General features: G+C 43.8%; 1 long non-coding RNA gene across 1 annotated transcript in view; it reads left to right on the top strand.

Annotated features, from left to right (window-relative positions):
• The first annotated feature begins 2,811 nt into the window (after positions 1-2,811).
• LOC138297244 (uncharacterized) overlaps positions 2,812-22,277 on the top strand; it is a 28,072-nt gene continuing 8,606 nt past the window's right edge. Inside the window, exons 1-2 of the long non-coding RNA XR_011203965.1 lie at positions 2,812-2,978; positions 12,703-12,785. This is a non-coding gene — a long non-coding RNA (uncharacterized lncRNA). The remainder of the gene's footprint in view (positions 2,979-12,702; positions 12,786-22,277) is intronic.

The raw sequence follows: 22,277 nt of genomic DNA, 5'->3' as shown, positions 1-22,277 counted from the left end.
AACTTCTGAATCTCTGAGACTCACCGAACCTCTTGTTTCTCCCCCTCCCAAACGTACAACTGGACACGCAGGACCTGGCTATCCTGCGCCCACCCCCCGCCCCTCATTCTTTCTCTGCCCCTCCTCCAGCCCAGTCTCCGGTGTTCCCCGTCCGTCGATCTGCACAGCGTTCTATTGTTTAGCAGCTAACTGTACAATATAAACCCATATGCTTAGGTACCATCATGTGTAATAGGTTTTGTTTCAACGTTTTTATTGTGTTATTTTATTGTTAATCCACACGTTTGTAAAACTATTGGGAACCGCTGTGTCACAAGCTGGGATAAACTGTGTATTTATTGGCAGGGCGCTGCGTGTACCCTCACTAATTCTGAGCGCACTGATTTCCTTTTAAAAATGGTTGCAGGCGGTGCTTGAGCAGGATGCACTCAGTCAAGCTTGCAGCAGATGGACGCTCTGCTCCTCGTCCCTGGCTGTCTCCAGCCATGTGCACCTGCACGAGGCAAGCCACGTGCATGCAAACAGGTAACGGCGTGAAGTCACCAGCTAATCTGTGTATGTCTTTGTGGCTGCCATTCCGTTCTGGGCGACGATCTGGTGTCAATCCAAGGGCAGTGAGAAATATTCCTGCAGAGGTGAAAATGAAACGTTGCGGACTCAGTGAACTGGGTTGCTGTCGGGAACGTACAGTTTGAAGCCACGGAGTGCTTTTGGCATTGATGTTTAAAAACACTGGAAGCGCACTTAGATATTATTTGGACACTGACATATCATGTGCAGTTTATATATAGATGCCGAGTGGCCCATTATCACGTGTAACGCCACCAGCAGGTCCAATTTTCTTAGCCAGGTACGCACGCTTTGCATGCTGAGATTTTCGAGGCCATGAGTACTATGTTCAAGTGTATCTACAAGTCCCAGAATGCAACAGATTGTGCGCCTAAATACTGGCCATTGGTTTACAGGGTACCTCGTGTCAGTTGGGGCTACGTGCTGCTCCTTGCGCCTTACCTTTGTGGGTATGGTTTATTCTGTTACTATGTTTGCTTGAACCAGCTCGATGTATTTGTGAGAGAGGCTTGTAATGCAATTACAGAGGGTATACTTCTGCGTCAGCCCTGCTAGGTTTCCTAGATTCATGCATCACGCATGTCTGATTTGTTGTTTACATTCTTGGACTTCTTGTATTGTTTATTTAATTGTAAAACAGGACTACAAATCCCAGAATTCAAAAGAAAAGTCTGAACTGGACAGTACTTCACGCATGAACCTGGGAAACTTGGCAGCTATGTGGGGGGCGTCAGGGGTGGTTTGGTTTGTGGCACTGCTGAGGCCGTTTATAAAATCCTCTATATGGAAAATACTGGCAAAGTAATTTGAACGTGTTTTACCTAGCGCTGTATCCCACACTTCTGGTTTGTTTTCTGCACTGAATAGCAGCTGCTACTATTACTGGACTTATTGGAACTGATGTGGTGCAGTGCTTTCTTCACTCAGAACAATCTTTAAAATAGATCAAAAAGTTATGGTGTAAGTAGCCTGTTTGCGTTAATTATTACATATTCATTAGCACACTAGCCCCTTTCATCTCGCGCCTTCTCACTAATTTACACAGCTGCGACCGTCGGTCATTCCAGGAGTGAATGCTTTCTTTTTGTTTCGGTGACCCCTTTAAACCGTTTCAGCCTGGAGAGTAGGTCGCTTCAGAAAAGCCCGCGGCCCAGTGTAACCCGACGTGTCACTTGTAATCTCCCCCATGTGTGAAGCAGGGCAGTGCCTGGCATGAGTGGCTAATGAAGGCTAATGCCTCTGCAGGCAGAACCAGCCCGCACCGCCGGCTTGTTATGACTTGAAGCTGTGTTTCTAGTTCATTTGTTGCTCTCAAAGAGACCGCGCCCTGACTGACAGCAGGACTGGACTGGAAACTGCCACCCAAATGAGTACGAACAAGAGGGCTTTAGACCCTCGGCCTGTGTGACTTTAGGGCTGTAACAACGGGCTCTGCTGGTTCGAATGAGCGAAAAGCACAAAGGCTGAGTGTGTGACATGGACACCAGCCGGCGCCTTTTATGTCCCCCTTCGTCCCTTTACACAAATGCACAAGTCCCCGCATGTGCTGGGACTACGACCATATTGATGCAAATGTAAACAAAATCTATCACAAAACCTGCCCATGTTTCCAATCCAGCCTCTGTTACAATAGGACCTGTAAAAACAATGTTTATATAGGGTATCATGATATTGAACTGGACCATGTTTATGGCATAGAATACGCCTAGTTAACAGTAATAGCATATCTATTCAAAAGACAAAATCATAATGCAGAGAGTGCAGAAATCCAATGTTCCCTGGGTGCGAAGTAAATCAGGGATGCGGGCACTTTAAGAGGGAGGGTTTAGGTCGACTCTGAATGTCTAACCAACCATTTACTAATCCTTCCTAATTCGCTGACAGGTACGAACTTGTGGGCCACTTCACCTCTCTGAGCAGGCCTCAGGGTATTCACTCGTCCATGCCCTTAAGGAGAGATTTCTACAGGATATTCGTGAACTGGGGCGGTTTCCTTTTCATCACTCATGGGCCTGTGGTTTAAGAAGAATTACAATTATTTGGTTTGTATGCATCAGGCATGTTGCAATGGTAAAAGCAAGCAATGGCAAATGCCATTATAACACTAATGATCAAAATGTATCAATCAATCATTCAGGTGTTATTTGTATAGCGCAGCTTGTCACCTGAGTGGGTGTCCAGGCACTAGCTGCAGGTGCTTATTAGAAAAGCCAGATTTTCAGTCCCTTTGTGAAGTGGGTCAGCCAGGTTGCGGTGCGGAGGTGGAGAGCATTTCAGGCTTTGGCAGCAAGGTGGGAGAAGGAACGTCCTCTGGTGCGGCAGTGACATATGCCTTGTATCTTTGTGAGGGCAATGTGTGCAGAGCAGAGGTTCCTGGTCGGTTGGTGAAGGTGAAGGCAGTGGTTCAGGTAGGCCGGTCCTTGGTTATGGAGGGCTTTGTAGGCATGGGTCAGGAGCTTGAAGTGGCATCTTTTCTGTATCGGGTGCCAATGGAGGCCCTTCAGGTGATGGGTGATGTGGGTTCTCTATGGCAGGTTGAGGATCAGTCTGGCAGCTGCGTTCTGGATTGTCTGGAGTCTTTGCATGACTTCGGTAGTGGTGTCTGCGTAGCGTACATTGACGTAGTCCAGTCCTCTGGTGTTGAGTGCCTGCGTCACTGTGTTCCTCATGCCGATGGGGAGCCACTTAAAGATCTTGCTGCACATGCAGAGTTTGTGGAAGCAGGCTGAGGAAACAGCGTTGACCTGGCATTTCATGGTGAGTTCGCCGCTGAGAATGATGGTGAGGTGTGTTTTTTTTGGTGTGGGGGTGAGTCTGACGTCTACTGGCCGCCAGGAGTCGTTCGAGAGGGTTGAGTGTCTGCTGAAGATCAAAAGCTCTGTTTTGTCTGTGTTGAGCTCCAGGCAGTGGTCTGTCAGGTGGATACGTTCTTCAGACAGTTGTAGAAGTTGGTCTTATCATATCCCTGTAAATCCTATTATATCCCTGTAGATCACTGAACAAAATATAATTATTACTAATCCAGCATTTGAACCTCTGCATTTAAGGTTGACACAAAGCTCCACAGAAAAAATAGCTTTTTTGCATCTCCAATGAAATTGACTTTGGCCTCTTCTTGTCCAGACTGCACCAAACTTTGCAAAAACAATTCTGTAGGAAACTCACTTTGCGGACACCACATTTTATGCAGATTGATCAAGGGGAAGACCCAATATGATGTAAAGGGAACAGGGTCAAAATAAGGGTTATGTGAATGATTTGAAAGCTAATGCTTTTTGGGAACTCTCTTGCCAAACAAATCAAAACTACAAATTTGGATGGTATATATGAGTGGACCTCATTGGTGCCTCTAATACTTTTAAAATCAACCCCACCTGTGCTTATGTGGTCCCTTTGGTTGTAGGTTACACTGCATGGCCTCAGGGTAGTCAGAACTGCTGGCCTCCTATCCATATTTGTTGCTTTGTGCTACTCCTTTCCTACTCTCCCCCTACAGAATCAATCATAAATCAGTTGCACATGTCCGGTTTTGTATCCACATCTACCTCAATACGTCAGGAAGATTCCTTTGGCAGCTCTAACAGGTCAACCTGTGGGCAAATACAAACACTATGGCCAGTGGGATGGCCAAACCTGCAGAGCTTTTGGATTCCAATCCAGAACCTGAAAGTGGCAACACCTCTTGGACCTGTTTGTCATGGAACTATGGCACACTTCAGCAAAATTCCGTTCGTAATGATTTGTTGCCCAAGAAAGTGTAGGACCAGCTTTACATTTGAGTTTTTAATTAGTTGGAGCTTAAGTGTTGCTGTACTGGATATAATACCACCTGATGGCTTATCCGGGTATTTGTATTTGAAAGAGTGCTCAAACCTACAAGACTGGAACCAGAGTCAGAATCTTTGTTTCGCTCCCTTAGATGAATAGGGAATATACCCCAGGGCTGATGATGACGCACCTCAACCTGAAGAAGAGGGAGGGTACAGACTGCCCAATGTGGAGACAATATCAATAGCTTTTAGACAGAGGTGAGTCCAGAGACACTGACGGTTACCATGAGGAATTTGAGGAAACTGTATCTGCCAAGGCTAGAAGATGGGGACCACTTCCAAGCACTATATGAATCTGTAAGCGGTGCTGATTGACCACACCCTGCTGTTTGGCCTTTATGTCACCTCTGAGTGACTCAGATCAAACGGGAGTAATCACATGCCTTAGCACCCTGCTGCTGCCTCTCGTGTCCCCTGTGAGAGGTGCTCATTGAATGTAAAGGCCTTTGTGCCTCTGCAGCCTGTTGTCATGTTGCTGTGTTTCCAGTTAGGTTTACTCATTGAGCATGATGGTCCACGTGCCTTGGCTCTGCACTCAACTTTTGCCTCTCCAAGTCGCTGGTCAGCAATGCTGTTCGCACGTGAGGTACCTTGTGTCTCTGCTGTGGTTTGTCACCTCTATTCCCACTTGTTTCTGAAGTGTAAGCTTCAGTGCTGAGATCCTGTGGTCTCACTTTCATACCACCGGTCTGGCCACCCAAGATGTAAAACTGTCAAAGACTCCATTCTACAACACTTTTAGCAGCAACTCCAAAGACACACTCCTAAGAGCCATAAATCTACTGGTTGCAGCTGGCATGAATACTCCAGCTTGTGACTGGACCAAGGTGGGTAGAGCCTCATCCTAACGTGCCTGGTAGCTGAGGTCTGTGTCCCCTGCCCGAGGCACTATTCTGGAACTGTACTCGTTTCCCCGACTTTTACAAATGACAATGCTGAACTGTGAACTCTATACCTAGAAAACCAGAAATTCTGACTATTTTATCTCACTATCCCTGTAACACAAAGCACAATGAGTTGGTAGTTTACAAAATAGCTCCTGGTTCCTGTGGTTCCAGGGGCAACAGCAGTACTTATGTCGAGGATTGCCTAATTGCCCTTGTATCTCACAGGTCCCAAAAACTGGCCTGGCACAGTCCAAATTGCATACGAGTTATAGCTGTATTCATTAGCCTGCTTGAGAAGATTTGGAAAATTCAAATAATGTAAATATACCCGCTGATTTGATTTGCTACATTTTGACAATGTTCCAGATCCGAAGTGAGCATGATTGTCTGGAATATACAGAGTAGAGCAATCTTGTTTTCCTTGCAGTTGTTCATGGACACCATGATACGTAATGATGACAGGAGAGGAAATCAAGGAATTTGTTGTTAATGGTCCAGATGGTGTAAAATGTGCCTTGTGGAGCATGCTCACCAATCGAGAGCTGCTTTATTAGGCAGGAGCCAGAAGGTGGACGCTAGCACTGTCTGCATATGTTGGTCGTTGGTCCATGCTGGTCCCTGTAGCTACTTCTTGGTTATCTTGGGAGTTTGCTAGAAGCCTTCTGGCAGATTTCCAGTACCCCAGGGTACAGAGAGGTGCACCTGCATTTAATTGGTCTCCCTCTTTTCCCTCTCGCGACAAGTGCAACTAGTGAGGGCTGCTCACATGACTTTTCCCCCTTTGACCTCCCTCCCAGTGCTTTATTTAGTTAGTTGATGAGTTTTTTTTCGTTTTTTTAATGGGTAGAAATGGAATTTATGTTAATCTCTGTCTTTTTTTGATTTTGGTTGAGTTTGTGAGTTGACTGGAATAGTAACACTCGAATTTTCTTTTCTTGATATGAACACTGGGGACAGGAGGCCCTCAACATTGACTCTGACAATGACACGGTCCAAGTGACGTGTTATAGGGTCGTACCTGGAAGTACATCTTGGATAGTTGGCTTAGATCACCCACCCAGATGGTTGTTTAGAGTGATTGTCTTGAGGACAAATGGTGCAATGAGGTTGTCCTCAGTGTTAACCAGTGGTTTCGTCGGACATCTTGAATATTATGTATTTTGCTGGAAAATGTCAATGCTAATGTTCAGCTTTGAATTTATTAATTTATGTAAATTGATAAATACTGCCCCTTGATTGTCCATAGATTAGTTGTCAGTGGATTCTTTGAGCAAGTTTTAATTGGGCAAGTTAAACATTATTAACAGTTACCTGCATGACTAAGCCTACGTGTGTGTCCAGAGAGTGCCAGACATTGTCAAATATTGTATACAGTTGGTTCAGTGAGCATGGGCGGTGGGCTTGTGGCATAGCCAGATGTGCCCACAGACACTGCAATAATACCTTTTTATTGGGGGCACAACCTTGCGCATGATGTCAGAGATCACGTTACCCACATTAACTATCCAGAATAATATCAAGGAAGGTGCTCTGGCACACGTGGCAAGCCCTATGCTCAGTTCTCTCACTAAGAACCCGATTTATCAAAGGGCTTTGTCAATCCTGTGTCTGTGGGAAAATGTGCCCGTACATATGGACGTAAAAGACGAATAAGCAACTGCCTAATGCCCTCCAGCACAACTGACAGACACCACTATATCACACCCCAAGCTAGCTATGGTATTGCCAGCTATCTGTAGATGTAGATGAATCCCAACAAAAAACCCAAAGCATGTGCCAGGATGACACATACTTTGGCTTGTAATACACATTCCAGCATTGCCTCGCAAGGCACCCCAGGCAGCCAACACTAAAGAGCAACTCTACCCTACATAAATAACAAGAATTCTGTAATGTAGGCCATACTTCGGAAGAGGTTGGAGGGCTGTGAGGGAAGTTGTGCTGACCATATAGGTTGACAGTATGACTCACATCCAGAACTCACTGGGGATTACTATAGAAATATTCCCAGCTGCTTAAGATACATAGTTATAGACCATGGCAACAGTCAGACCTTGCAGTAAGAGACCAATGAACAAGGTTGTCCAGGGGATGTTGGGAGGAGGGGTGCTAAGTACAGGATGGAGCTGCAGAGCCTAGAAGAAGGCTTGATCCTGCACCTAGCACACACTGGGCATGCCTAAAGGCTGTACCAAATTGCTTCTTGGTGTGGAGAGGTTGAGTACAAGGTCAGACTTGGTATGCTAAATATCTTTCTTTTAACGAAATTATAATGCATTCAACAATAAATTAAGAACTATTATTTAAAAATGCGAGTGTAAGAAGCAAAAGGAAGAATGAAACTGGTAAACCGGAAAAGGAAAAATATATACCAGAGGAAATATTTAAAAAATAAACAGCAGAAGAAATAGCAGAAATAATGAGAGAGAAAATATATGAATGAAAACGTACATGTTCTAAATGTGGAAATGTTAAGAGCATGGAAAACAATCCCTTCAAAATACTTCTTTTAAAGGCTTTATACTATAGTGTGTGGTTTGGCATTTCAACGCAGCCAAGTTTTTTTTTAGAAGGATTTTAAATACATCTTTAGAATACGCGTGAACTGCAATGCAAATATTATTCTTGAAACGTAAATTCATGCTGTTTGGATGCCTTACATAATCTCTGTTCACTACGTTGCTGTGTTTTTTGTCATGGACAGTATGGCACTATACAGCACTCTTGGAATACTGTGGTGTCTGTGTTAAGCTCTGTAGAACACATTCCTCTTCCATTCGTTTGTAGTAACTGTAATTTACTCATTTATAAGTTCTTGTTTCCTACCAGGTTTCCAAAATCTTTTAGAATAATTGGATTTCAGAAACATAGGGCACTTACTGACACCTTGGCAGCAATAGGTTTGGTTACTAAAGTGTGACCTAATATGCACAGCCTCTTTCACAAGGCAGAAGTGAGAATGAACGCATGAAGCTAATGAAAGGTAAGCCTCGGTGGGCTAATGACCATCAGATCTCAGACTTTGTGCAAATAACGGTCAAGAGCTCAAAGACAGCAATCTTACACAGTGTTTGACTTGGCGCATATGTAATATGGGAGAGGATGTGGCATTACGACAAGAGCTGCTGACTTTGGAACTGGGGACCCGGGTTTAAGTCTTTCTTTGTGTCGGGCTCAACAGGCCGTGATTCTGGGCAAATCACTTGCTGGCTGCCTGAAATAGATGGCCATGCCAGTCTTAGCATGTCTGTTACTTCAATTTACGATTAAGTCAGAGGGAGTTAGTATACATAATCTTAGTATCCTCTTAACTCAGCTTTGTCTGTATCACTGCCTGTGTTAAAACTTCAGATACCATCATGATGTGGCCCTTGGAATCTACTCTAGACTCATGATCAGCTATTTCTTTGATGACAGAAGAGGCAAACGTTCCAAGTTGCTGGACAGCACAGTGCCTATTAGCTATTTCAGTCTTAACTTGGCCAAAAGAATGTTCTGCCAATTGATGGTTCCTCACTTGCCCTTAGTGGAGAATATTAACTTGGTTACAGAGAAATGGTAACACGTGCGATTGAGCTGTAAGGAGCTGCAGGAAAAAAGGGAAATACCCCCAATCGTCATAAGCGTGAAACATTTAGAGCTATTCAAATGGACTTTGGTAACCATTTAAAGAACTATACAATAACTGAGTGCTTAATTAAGTTAGCTATAAAAAAACAAACGAGGGAAAACCCGAAAAATAGCCCCCAGGATCACAATAAATAAATGTCTGGAATTAAAATAGTGTAAATCTAGCTATGAAAGCAAAAGAAAGTTGTACAATAGAAGGGTGATACAAAGATTCAAGAAAATGAAAGGGGAGAGTTGGGGCTCAGGTCACACCAAGCACAGGAGAAAAGGTGTAGGGATAAAAGGCTGACATGTTGTGGTTTGAGCAGGAGTGTTCATGTGGCTGGGTTTATGTGTTGTGAGATGGGAAAAGCTGAGACTCCAGTGATCACAGTTTCCTGCAATTACAGCTTTCTTCTTAGACCTGTTCTTTTCAAAGCAACGCAAGTTGTTATCTTGGATGGCGTAATATTGGAAGTCATTACTTCATCATAAGTGCATCAGGAGAACCTTTTCATCAGCCGTGCCTATACTTAGCATCATTAAAGGTAACTGTATTTTAAATTAATATATTTCAAAGTAAACATTTACATATACAAATATAACTACATATGTATTTTATATATTTATGTACATTTTTTATTTTTTAAATATTCTAAAGATTAATGTAAATTAACCCATTTTATTAATAAAATAATTATCATAATGTTATTGATACAAGTAATAATAGCGACAGGAATACTAATTAGAATAGTAGTAATCATATCAATATTATAAACATTATCATTATTAATAACAATAATGAAAATGTGTATTGAACTTTACATTAATAATACTGTTCTATCCTAAAACCCATTACCCCAAAACTCTACCAATCCCTGAAGCATAAAACTCCCAAGAACCCCATAAAAACACACCATAAACCCTAAAAAAATCTTATAACCATATACTAAAACACTCTCTTTAACCATAAACCAATTTCCACCCTGAACCCTTAAAGACTCATTATTACCCAAACTTCTGCCCATTCCTGAGCCAACAAAATGCCAAAAAGCCTTTAAAAATCACCTCTCTAAACCATAAAAACCCTTAATATAATGTTCCCCAAACACTCCCAAACCATAAACCCCCTATTAATCATAAAATCATTTCCACTATTGAATCCTAAAAACCCATCATCCCCATAAAAAACTCATGAAACAAATCCCTGAACCTTAAAACAATATTTAAAACCTTATACCCAACCACTCTCCAAAACCCTTTATTTGTTGCTTAATCCTAAAACCATTCTCAACGGATGCTCTAAAAAGCCCACAATATATAGGAAGAACTTTTTGGTTTGCTAATAACTTAGGTGCTGTTTGACAAATTTGCATGAAACTATCCTAAGAAGAAGTTCATCCATTACAACTTCATCAAGCAAAGGTTTACGTCGATCTATTATGCAGCGGACAACTTTTAATTATTTTCAGGCTAAATTACTATGTATTAATCCTACCTATTTTTAAATTTTGGATAATATATTTTTTTTAGAATTTAGTAAACTTAAAGTTAAATGACTGCATAAAAATTAAACATAACTTGAAATGTTTTGTCTGGGGTGGTGGAGTAAAGCGATTTGAGCATAACATTTAAACAGTATGAAAGTTTAAGAATTCTAAATCAAAAGAAAACCATGATCCACCAGCAGCCGGTTCAGGTGGATGAAAAGTCTCCTTTGCTGAAATTTGCCATTTTTATGAAAATCGCAAGGTTTCAGACAACATAACAAGAAAAGTACCCCATTATGGCTCTATTCCAGGAGGACTTTCAAGGTGAACCTGTACCTCATTGACAGGGCCATGCCCTACCAGTCATCACTTCTGAAATATTACCTCATCTTGACGGGGGATGTGAAATGGCTGAGGTGTGCCCACCTGGGTTCAGTGCAATAGTTTGATCAAAGTTGTGGGAGGTTGGATTAAGCGTTACATCTTAGTCCATGCTAACAATGGTGACTCAATTCCTCTTCATCTCACAGTTAGGGACAGATTATGAGTTGCACAGTATGGGGTGAGGGAGCAGGCTTAGCAATTTTTGCACTGTAATTCTACCCCCTGCATAGTGCAAATAATTTTGTATTTTAGCCCCCAGAATGTGGAATAACCACACAGACTTGAGATTACTGAGTTATTTTCTGCACTCTGATTCCAGCTTTCAGGGACTTTTCTACCCCCACTAAGCACCTGCTCTTAGTATGCAGTGAATGGGAGCGGGGCAAGCCAGTGTGGGACATGGAGTGGGGAGTCAGGAGGTTGTGTATGGACAGGCTCTTCTCTGGTAGAGGGAGAGTACCATGCTCCTCCATATGACAAATGAAGAAGCAAGTGTGGGCCAGGCTGTGCTTGTGCCCAGATTTATTTTACAAATCCATAAAAATGTACCAGTAAAACGTGGGCAGTTTTTCCCTCAAGCATTTCTTTTTGGTGCTGGGCCACTGGGCCACATCGAACGGGCCCAGGTAGCAGGAACGGCTTGCGGCAAGCAGAAGGGGTGGGGCGGCACAAGGGGGTTGGGGAAATTCAAATAAAATACATATATATTTTTTAAAAGCACTTACCTTAACGCTGTGCACCGCGCCACGTCTACATCTTCTCGCTGCAGGCACAGGCTCCCAGCCTGCCCTGCAGCCAATCCTGATGGCTGGGAGCGCTTTAGACAAGGGTCACTCTCTGGGAGGAAATAATTAATTGGTGTTTCCCCCCCCCCCGGGCTAGATTGGCTGTTTTTTCGGCCGATCTACCCACCAGGGGGTCGAAACCCACGAGGCACCAGGCATGAGTTATTTTATTTTAGGTCAGTGACCCTTTCGGCACGGGTGCTGACCTGGGGGCAAAATATTTTTCTATGTTTTGGTCCTGCTAGGGCTAGATCGGCTACGTTTTCAGCCGATCTGACCCCTGGGGTGGAAACCCACTAGATACCAGGGTGTGTTTTTGTGTTTGTTGGTTGGGGACCCCTTGGGCAAGGGTCGCTCCCCCTAGGGGGCCATATTGTTGTACGCTTTTTATTATTTTTAGGCCCATAAGCCATGCTGACGCCAGGGATTTTTTTCACTTGTTTTTTTTGTGTCGGGTGGGGGGGGTCCCCTTTGGTAAAGGTCGCCCCCCCCCCCCAAAGTGGGCACAGAACTGTTGGCCATTTCTGCCCCCTTTGGGGGCAGATCAGCCTATTTTCTTAAGCCCATCTGCCCCAATGGGGGCAGAATCCACTTAGGTACCAGGGATCTTGTGTGTGTGTGTGTTTTTTGTGGGGGAACGGCCCCTTTGTTAAGGGTCGCCCCCCCAAAGGGGGCACATTACTGTTGGCCTATTTCTTTTAGACCCATTTGCCCCTAAGGGGCGCAGAAGCCCTCAAGACACCAGGGATTTTTTTCCTTTTGTTTATTTTGTGTTGGGGGGGTGCCCCCTTTGGCAAGGGTCGCCCCCCAAAGAAAGCACAGAACTGTTGGACATTTCTGTCCCCCTTTGGGGCAGATCAGCCTATTTATTTTAGGCTCTTTGGGGGCAGTATCCATTTAGGCACCATGGATCTTGTGAGCATGTGTTTGTGTTTTGTGTGGGGGAACGGCCTCTTTGGCAAGGGTCGCTCCCCCAAAGGGGGTACATTACTATTGGTTATTTTTTGTAGGCATATCTGCCCCCAAGGGGGCAGAATCCATTTAGGCACCAGGGAAAAATGTTAAATGCTTGGTGGTGGGGTGTTTGTGAACTGGATAAGTATTTGCATTTGTGATTATAACATTTTATTTCTCCTTTTTGTTCTAGTTCAAAGCTTTTGCTTCCTTTGCTGTGGCTCCTTATGGTTTTGGCAGTGGTTGACCCGAAGTTTGCGTAGTTGCATGTTTTAGGTAAGTAAAAACAATTTACTCCAAAAGAGTATTGTTGCCATGCATGAATGACATGTTTGTAGGTGGTGTACTAAATGCAGAATTGTGTCCTTAGATTTGTGCACAATTATATTTGTGTTGTCCTGTGTCTAATTTGCTTTTCTTTTTAGTGGGATATCATTGCATTGGTGATTGCTGTGTCTGTACAGAGTAGTTGCTGATGAGTCTAGCTTTTTCAGGCAAGTGAGTGGTATAGTCTTTGAGTATATAACTCTTTGTGATAAAGCCACACTTTGTTTATTACTTATTTTAGACAGTGCTGGTTGTTGTTGGCGCATTTGTCACATGACACTTCTTAGAAAGGATCATGGCTAGCCGCAGAGTGATGGCTCAGCATGTTGTGGGCATGCTTTTTTAGTCGTCTTCTGACCATGATTACGAGACTGACTCTGCATCTGAGGCAGAGGAGGAAGTGAAAGATTCTGGCATTGAATTTTCTGTCCGAGAGGAATAATCTGATTAGGAAGCCACACTCAGTGCAGATGAAGGGCCTGTTTTAGAGGAGGACACCGGTGTGCCAATAGTGCAGCAGCCTGGGGCTGAAAGGTTTCCCATTTGAAGACCTAAACTCTGGGTTGCCCCAAACATGTAGCAGCCACATTTGCCTGCCTTTACTGGTCTCCCAGAATGCAGAGTGAATACAGAAAACATTTTTCCTGTCAATGTCTTTCAGTTGTTTATGGACGATGTGTTTTTGGAAGAGATTGTTGAGCAGACTAATCTGTATTCAGAGCAGTATTTGAGGGACAACGCTGCCAGACTTGATGGCAATGACTATATTTCCTGCAACCATGACTCATAATCTGTATTTGCTTCTTCTTCGGATGCTGCATTTTCTTGACAATGCTTTAGCCTTGCCACCAGATCACCACCGGATCAACACAAGCCACACCTCCCTGGACTCCACCGGGTCTCTAGTTTTAAAAAATGTCTGGGTTTGGTAGGTTTTCCTAGATGACCACCGCACCCAGGACCAAAAGCACAGGCGCCCCTCCCACTGCAAAAACAGGTAGTTTTGTAATAGATCATTTTAATGTGTCCACATTGTGTTTTAGGGCATTTCCTGTCACGGGCACTAGGCCCACCCACACAAGTGAGGTACCATTTTTATCGGGAGACTTGGGGGAACGCTGGGTGGAAGGACATTTGTGGCGCCTGTTAGATTCCTGAACTTTCCATCACCGAAATGTGAGGAAAAAGTGTTTTTTCTTTTTGTCAAACTTTGAGGTTTGCAAAGGATTCTGGGTCACAGAACCTGGTTCTGAATTCCCCTAGGTGTCTAGTTTTCAGAAATGTCCAGGTTTGCTAGGTTGTCCTAGGTGCCGGCTGAACTAGAAGCTAATATCCACAGCTGGGCACTTTGCAAAAAACAAGTCAGTTTTCTTTGTGAAAATGTGATGTGTCCACGTTGGGTTTTTGGGCATTTCCTTTCGCGAGCACTAGGCCTACTCACACAAGTGAGGTACCATTTCTATCGGGAGATATTGGGGGAAGGCTGGGTAGAAGGAAATTTGTGGCTCCTCTTAAATTCCAGAACTTTCCATCACCGAAATGTGAGGAAAATGTGAGGAAAAAGTGTTTTTTTTGGTCAAATTTGAGGTTTGCAAAGGATTCTGGGTAACAGAACCTGGTGAGAGCCCCACAAGTCACCCCATCTTGGATTCCCCTAGGTGTCTAGTTTTGAAACATGCACAGGTTTGGTAGGTTTCCCTAAGTGCCAGCTGAGCTAAAGGCCAAAATCCACAGCTAGGCACTTTCCAAAAAACACTTCTGATTTCAATGTAAAAATGTGATGTGTCCATGTTGCGTTTCCTGTCGTGGGCATTAGGCCTACCCACACAAGTGAGGTACCATTTTTATCAGGGACCTGAGGGAACACAGGATTGAAGAACAAGTGTTATTGCCCCTTGTCTTTCTCTACATTTTTTCCTTCCAAATGTAAGACAGTGTGTAAAAAAGACATCTGTTTGAGAAATGCCCTGTAATTCACATGCTAGTATGGGGACCCCGGAATTTAGAGATGTGCAAATAATCACTGCTTCTCAATACCTTATCGTGTGCCCATTTTGGAAATTCAAAGGGTTCCTTGATACCTATTTTTGACTCTTTATATTTTACCAAATAAATTGCGGTATATCCAGTATACAATGAAAACCCATTGCAATGTGCACCTCATATATTGGCTTTGGGTACCTAGGGTTTTTTATGAACCTACAAGCCCTATATAGCCCCGCAACCAGAAGAGTCCAGCAGGCATAACGGTATATTGGTTTTGAAAATCTGACATTGCAGGAAAAAGTTACAGAGTAAAACGTGGAGAGAAATGGCTGTTTTTTTTCACCTCAAGTTCAATATTTTTTTATTTCACCTGTTATTTTCTGTAGGAAAACCTTGAAGGATCAACCCAAATGACCCCTTGCTGAATTCAGAATTTCATCTACTTTCAGAAATGTTTAGGTGTCTGGGATCCAGCATTGGTTTCGCACCCATTTCTGTCACTAACTGGAAGGAGGCCGAAAGCACAAAAATAGTAAAAATGGGGTATGTCCCAGTAAAATGCCAAAATTGTGTTAAAAATTTGTTTTTCTGATTCAAGTCTGCCTGTTCCTGAAAACTGTGAAGATGGTGATTTTAGCACCGCAAACCACCAGCTTTCTTCTGCAGCCCTTTTTTCCCATTTCTTTTTGTTAATGAAATTTTCGCTGTATTTTGGCTAATTTCTTGGTCTCCTCCAGGGCAACCCGCAAACTCTGGGTACCTCTAGAATCCCTAGGATGTTGGAAAAAAGTAGGCAAATTTGCTGTGGGTAGCTTATGTGGACAAAAGTTATGAGGGCCTAAGCACAAACTGCCCCAAATAGCCAAAACAAGGCCTGGCACCTGAGGGGGTAAAACGCCTGGCAGTGAAGGGGTTAAAAGTAAACTAAGTTTATTATTGTTTTCTTTTAAAGGTTTTGCAGCTGCCGCTGCTGGTGGAAGGGCGATGTTCCCCCTGCTCTAATGGCGGAGCCGCCCGTGCCAAGTAGTATTTCTCCAGGGATACCGCTCCAGCTAACTCATAATCGTGTCCTTGTCAGTGTGTCATGCTTCCTCTCAGAAAAACACTTGGAATTTAAAAGACTTGTAGTTCCTGAATGGTTTGCCAAGGTACAAGAAGGCTTACCACCATCACGCATATATACTGTGTAATTTTATACGTACCAGTGCTGTTTCCTTGCCTTGTTTAGGGCACAAAATGGGGCACAAAATGGGCTGTAAAGCCATGTATTCAACAAAAGAAGAGTTTACTTTTATATGTCCTTCCCCAAGCTCTTTTGCAGGGATGTTTCCAGGCAGTGAGAGGGCTATAAAATCCCTGCAATTAAAATTAAGTAACTTAAAATGTTCAGATTTTTTAAAAGGATTGAGAAAGCTTGTGCTGCCTCGGGGTACATGCAGGGTTAAGTGCAATAGCGATAATTTAATTGGACAGCTAATGACATATACGTGTCTATTCCTCATCTTCAGGTCTGCTTGGCCTTGGTTTTGGAGAGTTAGCACTGATACATTCATCTGGGCTGCCTCAAATGCCACAATTATTTTGCAATCATGTTTTTTGTTCTTGGCCCCAGCGGCCTTAAGAAATTAATCACACTTCCTTCATTTGCACAGGGAACCACAAGGCGTACATGCTGAACGTGACAGAATTTTACTGAAAAGGGAACTTGGTGTTCTATTCTTGGAGGGTCTGTTACTCACTGACTGATTCCTTTGCCCGGCACTCCTTAACTAAAAGGCTGCTTTTGTTTAACCTTCATGTTAAAGATGATGTACAACTTGTCTCTAGAAATCCACAGTTGTTTTGTGAGACAGTTTACATGTTTGCAGTGGCAACTGAAGCACCGCAGCGTGGCCACTTCCAGGGCTGATCCCTGTTACAGACGGGAAGTGCTAAGCGTGACCTGTGGCGCATCAAATCTAGGAGTGACACTATAGGCACATTATTCTGATATATATGACATAGGTCTGATGCGGTGGCCAAACTCTCTTGTCTGGTATAATGACCCTGTTGCACATACCTATCACATAGGTATGTTGCAGGAGCGCCCCGTCGTTAAGGGCGGCGGCGGCCTGCGCCCCCCCGCCCTCCTTCCCCACCTTTTACCAGCATATGAAGAGTGTCTGTCAGGCCAGTGAAAGGTCAGCCTGACAGACACTCTTCATGGTCGAGTCAGGCAGCCAGGAGCTGTACATGTGCTAAGCCTGAGCCTAACTTTGCCTGGCTGAAGATTTCACAGGACTGTGGAAGTGACTGGCAAAGCACCGTCACTGATAGACTCTGTGACCCTGAAGTGCCCAGGGCCGGCTGTCCATTAGTAACAGCCCATCACAGAGGGAGGACAGCAAGTCTCTGATCCCATCCCACCGTGTGACAAGTAACAGAAGGTTCTCCTCTCTCTGGCTGACTCATGACAAGTTCAGACACCCAGAGGAGGCAGCAGGATCCTTTTGTTTTCCCTTCACTGAAACATCCAGGAACAATCATCATTTCCCTCCCGCTAGGCAAGATGACCACTGGCTATGTGTTGCGTGCATGCATGTTTATATGAATTTTTGTGTATTTGTGCATACCTTCTGTGAATGTACAAGTGTATGTGCTTGAGAATGTTGGTGTATGTGCATGCTTGTGAATGGATGGATGTAGTTGGCTGTGAGTATGTGTGTGCACATGTAGAAGAGAGAGTGCATGTATATGTGCCCGCCTCACCACTGTTTCACATTAGGAGCTGCCACTGGTCTGATGGGCAATCTAATTCTGCCTTACATCACAACATGCCATAAAAACGTCCATCAAACATAGGACTATACTATCTACACATCTGCAGCACACACTGGCGAACATGCATGCATGGAACAATTAAGCCCTGGACAGCTGTCTGAACTTGGGAATCCTTGAAAAATACACGCACTTTGCAGTACCACGTGCACAGTTTGTTTGACTGGCGTTCATAGATCCATACCAATTGTGTACACCACACACCACTTAAGTCTGTTTCAAGACATGCACGATGCCCTGATCATAAAGTTACCATGGCAACAGTATAGTGACAAATGCACAAGGGAATGCCAGGGGGTTTGTGTGCAGGAATTATGCACAGTTGTGCTTGCCCATGTGTATCTTGCTCTTCTCATCAGCTCATACAATCATTGGAGAGGAGTGGAGTCAGAACACCGAGCAGTTCATTTCATGGTGAAGAAGGGAAGGGTCATTGGACGATGGTAAAGCTCAAATTCTGAGATTTCATGGAGCTCAGACCACTCTTGTTCTGCTATAGGAAGGCTAAAGCACTGCAAACTTGTCTTAGTTCAATCTCATCAGAAGAAACAGAGGCCATTGCTTCTCGGTACAGGTCCCCACTATTTGTCTCTCTTTCGAGCTAGCTATTGGAAATGTTCCCTCCTTTGTAGAAACTAAACACTGTTCTGTTTGGTTAGGCAACTTCACATGGAGTCGGTTAGTCAGTCATCTAATGAAGAAAAATTGAATATCTATCCAGTGTAATACGCCCTGCAAAATATACTCAGGGGCAATGTGATTCACCCACAGGTAGTGCATCCAAAGTCAGCTAGATAAACTCCAAACATGTGGCTTGGTAGAGGGGCTTCCATGTCTTAAAGATGCTGAGTCCTTAGCAATAGTTAAATGCTATATTGGAAAGGTAGAGAAACATGCAATTTTGAAATTTCACATCGATAGAGACAATGAGGGCTTAGATAATTTCAGGTATCAATGCATGCCACTGTTACATTCATTTCACTACACCAGGGATCAGAATGTCAGTCTGCCACAGAAGACCTCCCAGTTTTGTACAACTGACCCCTTTCTCAGCCTTATCGATACTCTTATTACTTCTTCTATCAATGTGGGTGCCCACAATTCAGTATTAGCAATGTTTTGATGATAACAGGCTGTAAACCTCCACAGCACTGACCACAGGTGTCAGTGTCGTCCCATGCACTCATGCAATTCTTATTACAAAATTCAGTCATTATTATGACAATAATCCCAGCATAGCCTCACTGTGTAACTCAGTTCCAGCTCACCGCTTGCCACACACTTAGATCTCTCAGCACCACCGTAGTACAGTCACAGTGGTCCACTAGTGTGGTGCTGGCTTTCCATGTTAATGCCTTGATGAAGCATTTCATAATCTGGTAAAAGGCAATGAAGCCTTGCTCTTTGTATCCACTGTCATATTTAAAGGATGACCCGCAACATGGACATTGCTGCTTAGAGGAAGAGATCTCCAACACCAGGATCTCCCACTACCTCAGACTTGGAAAAGGTTTTCCTGAAATTCAGAAAGGGACTGAAAACAGAATTCGTCTCAGTACTTTCAGCCCGGTCAAACTCTGATGGACTCTAACGAGCCTCAGCCTGCACCCACCTCACCTGGTTGCCATTGACTACAGTATATCCTAAAGCTCCTTTCATCACATTGTTGACCTTTCTTCTCTGTAAATTGTTTAATACTTTGATACACATGTTTGGTGATGTTGAACACTATACAAAAAGAAGAAAAAGAAATTGTGGTATTGACATGGTGTTTGCTGCTCCTGTCTCCTTCTCAATGACATCACCCGCTTTAAGTTTGATGCTTATGGCTCTTGCATTATTTATGGCAAATGTGTTGTAGTCTATACTTACTTCAAGGGGCTTGGAGTCAGCTTCCTTCAGTCATTGACCCCTTTTGCTCCAGAACATTCAGCCCTTGGCTTGAGACATTGTCAATAATATCTTGAAACAGTCCAGAGGAAAATTTTGTTTCACCTTTGTTCCTCCATTGGGATGCTTGAGGGACTATTTTACGTTTGAAATCAGTTAGCAAATGGCCTGCTAGCACCGGGGAGCGAGACCTGTCAAAAACATTTGCAAAATACATTATATCGAAAATAAAGCAACCCTTCTTTCTGTATCATCCATTTTTCAGATCCTTTTCTTGTGCACTTTAGTACAGGTTGACCGATGTGACTTTTGTACAGCGTGAACATGCCTGATCCTCATGCCGTGCTTGTCTCTAACCGATAGAGGACTGGTTTTCCTTAAAAGAAAGGGGGGTTATGCCAGTTTGTCTTATAAACTAGTTTCCCAAGGAGAGACCAGCCCACTCCGATGTGCTGACAGATTTTGCTTAGAATTTCATAGTGTACACTAAGATGATTTATGATTGGACCTTCTCCATATGGATGTGCAAATAAGCCAATGCATAGATTATTTTCAAGAAAGCGTATCCCCACAAATTGATCGTCAGAGAAAAGAGCAAATAGCCTTCTTCCTGGCAAAAGTCTTCTTCCTGGCATTGACACCCACACCTGCCCTGAGTGCCGAACGTACTGATGTCTGGCTCCCTGATGCGGTTTTTCGTTTGTCATAGGCTGGGCCACTGGATATGCGGCAGGGGAGGGAAAAATTATGGGGTAAGGTTGAGTAAATTATGCGGCAAGACAAGACAAATTATGCAACGTAGTGCAGCAAATTTTTTGATAGTATTACTTCATTATTTTGTCATTTTTACACTTTCCAACACTGTCTGGGGATTAGTTGCACCTCATTAGTACCAGTTTAACACCTAGATATAGCAATATATAGCAGAAAGATGACCAGTCAACCCTTGCAAAAGGCCTTCCACTGCGTGCAAACACATGTTGCTGCATTTTTAGTAACTTAAGCAACTGTGGCAAAAAATGCTGCAGCTCCACAATCACATAATTCAGTGGCCCTGATCATAGGCAAACATAGATCCTGCATGTGTGCCATGAGACAGGCCTGTCTGACATATTGCAGTCTTGTTGGACTGAGAGGGGTGCCCAAAGCGCTACCCTCATAGTGATGGAAGGCTTCTGCTTTCAGCAGGAGTTGAGCAGCACTGGATTTAGGCCTACAGGACCACTAATTTTTTAATGTCAGCTACTGTGTGCTTAACTCACCCTTGGCCTACATCAGTTTGGTGTGAAGTACTGCGCAGCGCAGAGGTGGTGTATCTGCTCTGGGTGTATATGTGCCTGGGAAGGGTACAATACAGGGATAATGCAATACTGAGCAGTGCATGCATGGTGAATTCATGTGCTGGATGTATATGTGCCTATGAGTGGTACAGTACTTTGCCAGGATGTAGTGTTGTGCAGTGAGTGCAGGATAAATGCATGTGCTGGATGTATATTTGCCTAAGAGTGGGACAGTACTTGAAGGATGTAGTGCTGTGGCGTGTGTGCAGAATGAATTAATGTGCTGGGTGTATAAGTAACTGTAACTAGTACAATGCATGAAGGATGAGGTGCGTACATGTTAAATGTATTTGCTGGATGTATGTGTGCCTATGAGTGGTATATTACATAAAGGATACAGTGCTGGGCAATGTGTGCATGTTAAATGCAAGTCCTGAATGTATGTGTGTCTTCAAGTGGTACATTCCACAGAGAATACCGTACTGTGCGGTGCGTGTACATAGATGCACTGAGTTTATGTGCACCTGTAGATGGCACAATATATGAAAGACCCTGGGTTCCAATTTAGGAGACACAGGCCTGCATGGCAAAACATTGAGAGGACTTAGAGAAATCCTCGAGACAGATTTGTGTATTTCTGTTTTCCTGTAAGCTGAGTGGGACATACATTAGGAAGGGGAGAGCGAGGCTTCCCTTTTGCACTTCCAAGGGTGCTCTTTAATTTAGTGAGAAGTCACAAGTAAGGGGGCTGGGCACGTCTGAGGGTGGAGATGGTTCTGATAAGAGAATCATAAAAAGTGTGGTTGGGGCCAAAGAAGTAAGGTTTGGGACCACTTGTGCACCATCACCCAGATGAGGGTTCCAAGACAGGATCGTCACAGCCACCCCCCACCGGGAGACAAGCTGAACACTTAACCCACAGTAGGAGCCGCAGGGAGCTTCTGGTAGCTTCAGGAGTGCAACCATAGGTGTGAGTCTTTGCACCTGCTGAATGCAGCCACCTGAGCCATCTGCGGCTGATTCACTTGAACTCAGCTACAACCCCTTCAAGCATCCGCGGATGGGGCACACTCGGAACTCAGAACGCTTCACACTTACGTGTGCGGGTAGGACTGGTTTAAAACCTGTCGGCCCCAGGGGAACGTCCTGCTAAATTAGCGTGGTAGTGGTGGCACACTATTGACTTTCAGTTAAAGTCATAGTGGACCCTTGAGACTTACTGGATGTTACCAATAGTGAATAAGAAGTAACCAGGATCGCTAACATGAGGGGTGAGTGGGACAAAGACCCGCCAAAGATACACTAGAGCCTTATCTAAGAGGGAATTCTGTAATAGTTTCTGAATGTCGTATTCTTCCTTTGTATGGGTAGAGTTACAAAATAAAAAAAAATCTATTTTTTCATAAAAGTGAGTATTTGGCTAGAAGATTATTTATTACTGCAGCTGTGTGCATTTTGAGTTGGAAGC

This window comes from Pleurodeles waltl, chromosome 5 (assembly GCF_031143425.1).
Source record: "Pleurodeles waltl isolate 20211129_DDA chromosome 5, aPleWal1.hap1.20221129, whole genome shotgun sequence".
Classification (NCBI taxonomy): domain Eukaryota; kingdom Metazoa; phylum Chordata; class Amphibia; order Caudata; family Salamandridae; genus Pleurodeles; species Pleurodeles waltl.
This window is presented reverse-complemented; position numbering and strand designations above follow the sequence as displayed.